Source organism: Nilaparvata lugens, chromosome 9 (genome assembly GCF_014356525.2).
Source record: "Nilaparvata lugens isolate BPH chromosome 9, ASM1435652v1, whole genome shotgun sequence".
NCBI classification, from domain to species: domain Eukaryota; kingdom Metazoa; phylum Arthropoda; class Insecta; order Hemiptera; family Delphacidae; genus Nilaparvata; species Nilaparvata lugens.
Window position 1 is genome coordinate 6,646,032 of NC_052512.1, and position 5,046 is coordinate 6,651,077.

A 5,046-nucleotide genomic window follows, 5' to 3' on the forward strand; every position below is an offset into this window, starting at 1 on the left:
ACTCTACTAATTCAAAAATCCACTCTGACTCAATTAAATCAAGAAATAAACGCAAATAAAATTACACATAATAGTCAATGGCAGATAACACAGGAAAAAATAACAGCATTAGAAAATCATATTCAACAACGACTCAAGGGATTCAAACAGACAACCTCAACGTACATAGTATATTACAAGGACTAGGAAAATTTGATAATACTGATCACCATTTGCAACCTCAACCATTCATTGATCAGATAAAATTAGTACAAACTCTTGCAACTACCTCTTGGAATTTTGGCGTCTTCGTTGGACTAATTTATTGATTGGCGAACCCTGATGTTCTTTCAAAGTAGAGCCATGAATTTACATCATTGGATGAGTTTGTCGCGTCTTCCTGGAACAGTATTGGAGCAGAAGTAAACAGTTGGACGTGCTAGGGACATATATCATGCGATTTCAACCCTAACTTAGACGGTGCATGTACCACTTTCGTCACTGCCTACAGTTTAAAAATTCTCAATTGAGCGAGCCCATTAATGAATCGGCATTAGCAAGTATTATTTTAAAAAGCTACCGTATCAAGTTAGAATGCACTCGCCACACAACCCATTACTGATTGTAAGCAGCTGATAAATCATTTATATGGCATACAGTCTGCAATGGCAATCCAAACCACCGTTCGACCAGAGATACGCACCAATCTACATAACTCAAAATTTAATCAGTATAACAGCCCAAATTATGAACCGGTATCATATGATCGCTACTGATCTGCCCTCAATTTGAACGCCGCTATGAGCACAGGCAAAATGGTAACGGAATAATGAAGTTTCAAAATCGCACAAACAACACTATGCCCAGCAGAGCAATCGTAAGAATCACTATGATGGCCGTGATCGATTAAACTCAAATTAATCACACACAGAACAATACAACAGAAATTATAAACCGCCACCTCAACAAGTAAGTACAAATTATACATTAGCAATGCAATAGGATTGAATCAACAAAAAACCGGAACCCAGCACCCAACGACCCGCCACCAGATATACAGAAAACTACAGCTAATAAACCAGGACTAATGATACACCTAATAAATCACCATCAAAACCGCCGCCCACCATGAATTAAAACAACCGCAAACATCAACCATATTAAGTATTCTTTCCCGACGAAGAGCAACCCGCCACCGAAGAGTCACTGCAAATATAAACAGCCAAGGATCATGCTATAATTAATGAGTTGATGAATATAGAACAACTGAAAATGTAACAGATCCGCGCACCGAACCTACAACCGCTTATCAAGGACACCACCGAAGCAAACCAAGGACCCCATGGAAGAACGAGAGGACGGCATCCAGGACAAGAGGAGCGACCACCGTAAGGCCGGAGACGGAAGCGCCCGAGGACACCCGGCTGACATCAGGACAGAGAGGACAGCATACAGGATAGAAAGAGAAACATGCATCACAAGGCCCGGAGTGGAGAAAGAAGCGAAAGAAACGGAGGAACCGCGCGCGCGCATACCGGCCGCATGCACGGTTCAAACGCCCGAAGAGAACACCGGACCGACACCGAGGAGGACAGGAGCGGACCGACGGCGTGCATCCGCGGCACATACGCTTCAAGAGAGCAATCAGCGATGTGACCGGCAAATGGATCGAATGAATGGATTAAAACTGGAGCTACCGATAGGACTACTATGGATTCGTGCATGGGCAACAAGGAAATGGAAGATAGACTAATGAAGAATGGGAAGTGGTTAATAAGAGTGGAAGAAATAAGGAATATATTATAAAATGGAAGTACCTGGCTATATGTTGAAAGATTACAATATTAGGAAGTGATAAATGTTTTGTTATGGTGTTAATGTTTGTTATAATGGCTGTGATATATTGAAAAGTGATGCTATAATTAAGACCATGTTATTGTTGAAAGAATTATTAGTGTTGATTGGAAGTGTTATATTATTGAATTGTTTTATGATGATAAAGCCTAATAATGAATTTAAGTGGAAAGTATCGGATGAAGATGATTGGAAGACTTGGATCAATTAAAAGAAACTACCATTAATGAAACAAGGAATTGTTTAAAGAGTATACAAGATACCGGGCTTTAAATTATAGTGAAAAATTATCAATTAGGACAGCCTCACAAATCACAGCAGATAACCTCACCAGCCTACAACAGCTACAAGCAGAAAGTCAAAAGATATGGGAAGACCACAACAATTCTACATGAAATATCATCGAATTTGAAATAAATACGATAAGTAATCAAGGAAAACATTATTATCAAACCGATTACTAACCTTCCTTAATAAATTTAATCTTGGCATAGGACCGCATGGCAACAATCCAGTGTTTTAATTCCTTCCAGCCGTTAGAAGCCTGCAATAAGAAAAATAATAATTTTTAAATGTGTAATTAATTAGCTACATCCACTAAAAAAGGACACAAGCGGGGATAGTATATTTAAAATTTGTAAATTACCTTTAAAGAGAAAAAAATGCAGCAGTTAGGTTAATTATGAAATTCGACAGCAAATTCTGTAGAATCAGTGACCAGCTGGGCAAGGCCACCTGAATCAAATATGTAATGTCTGTAAACATGATTATAAAAAAGTATGGTAACCCCAAAATTGTTATTTATTATTGTTATTTATTATTGTTATTTATTATATTATTAATGTTGGTATATTTATTTATATGTTTTATATTTATTACTTTTAATTATGCCACGTTTGTTACCTGAAAAGACCTAAAGTGAATACAAGCTACCAAAAAACCAAAGAGCCATTAGCAAAAGAAAAGTATTGTACCTGATGTATAGAAAATTATTTATATTAAGACCTAAGAAATACTATAAGATATAAGCCCAGAAGTTTTGTGAATCGAAATTATTGTCTAAAAGGAATCATTTATGAGAATTATGAAATGTGTGTAGTTAGGTTGGCGGCCCTGCAAGCGGCGAATTTAAAAATTACTATGTTTTAAGTGTTGTCAGGAGGAGTGCGTTTAGAAGTTTACATTTATGATATTTTATGTGTGTTGAGGAGGAGAATTTGTTATTGTATTGATAAAGGTATAAAGGAGATGCAGCAAATATGTCTGCGAACTGTGATAGAAGTATGAGAGTATAATTTATAAAAAAGTATAGTGTATATCGATGTATTGAAGGGTGGGTTCTCATTAAAAACATTGTGATTCTCAAATATTTTGAATTCAAACCCAGGGGCGCGTGTAAAGTATTAAATCTGGGTAGATAAAAAGCCCTAACAGAAACAGTAATAGGTCTGAAAATAAAGTAACTGGCTAATATCGCCAAATAGATAATAACTAAGATTAGATAGCATCAGCTTGTTCTGGCTAAATGGTACAAAAACCTAAAAAGGATTTGAAGGAATTTTATTGCTCATAAATAGATTATTATATAAAATATTTGAAGATTGAGGTTATGTACATGTATTCACGGATCGGTGACCTAGAGATCGATCAAACCGAGAAACGTAGAATCTGACCAAAACCCCTTGGCAGAGCTTTATTGCAATCAGATGGTGTGCAATGTGAAAAAACATCTGATCACGTGGCTAATTATTAGGTAGCATGGAATTAATATTAATGTATAGAATATTAGCTAGCATGTAAAGAGCATAAATAAAAAACCAAATAAAAATAATTTAATGTATTCAGGAAATAAGAGGTACCAGGCGCATGAATACCGAATAAAATTTGCATGCACCAATAGTAAAACGGCAGTTAATAGGCGGCAATGTAGGCCAATTCAAAAATATTTATATATATTTCTATAAATGTTCGGAATCTATGTTGAATTGTTATATAGTCTATGTTATCGATATGGCTCGAAAGCAAAGAAATTATTAATCATACAATCTAAGCAATATTTTGGTATTTTTTGTAAGATCTATTTGAACCTAAATGGCGGAGGACTAAGATATTTAAATTTTATGCTAATTTGAAAGTCGGAAATAGGATCTGTAAAACTTGAGAAAGGAGAACCAGCACTCGCCAACCAAATGCCACCAGGAGAGGACCCCAAATATTTTAGAGCGTAGTACCTTGCTAATGATTTTGTAAAAGTTAAAGTTAAATCAAATTATTAAATTTCTTAAAGGACTTCGTGATGCTATTGTAAGCAGAAGTCATTTCAATTTCAAATAAATTTATAACCCCTTGGAGGAGACGATTCCGGCTACCATATTCCCGGACCACATGGAGTTGGATCGACATCGGCGGCTTACAAGAAGATTTTCGACACGTGAGTGATAAATTTGAATTAGTGATGGGCGCCCTAGTGCTTCGAATTAATCTAATAATCAAAGCTAGCTCGCCGAAGGGTTTTTATTATAATTAAGAAATTAATAAGAGTAATACTTGCGCAAGTAAAATTAGTATTAAAGGTATTTATTTGAAAGAAAAATATAGATCAATATTTCAGAAATTCTATTAAATCAAAGAAGTACAAAATCTAGGCTATTAAAACATATGCATATGATATTTATTTTTGCAATACAATTTGCGATAGTTTATTATAGCTCTAATTCACTAGATGAATGGCTCTACCTATTCCGTCAGGTGCCGAATCTTGCACCCTGAGATAAAAATATATATATTCGATATAAAGAAATCTACTAAGTACTAGAGATTTTAATATATATATTTGGATTATTAGTGGCTAATTTATCAAGCTGATCTTAAAGCACACATTTTAATTGAATTGTCCAAGTCGACAAGTATTGCAAAGCGCATATCGCAGCTACATGCAAAAGAATGCATATGATTTTAAGATAAAGGCACATGGTAATGATTCGTGCCATAAATCTAGAATATAAAATTTAGCCTGTGATATTTTACTGATTTCAATTATTGTTCTATTTTTTATATTATATTTTTTATCGCTCTTTATATATTTTTTGCCTCGATCTATTTTTGCATTATTTGTTTAATATATGTATGAAACGTTCATGGTGTGCAATTTATTTTTTATTCCTCAACACTATAGTATAAGTATCATATTTATATATATTTATTATTTATTGA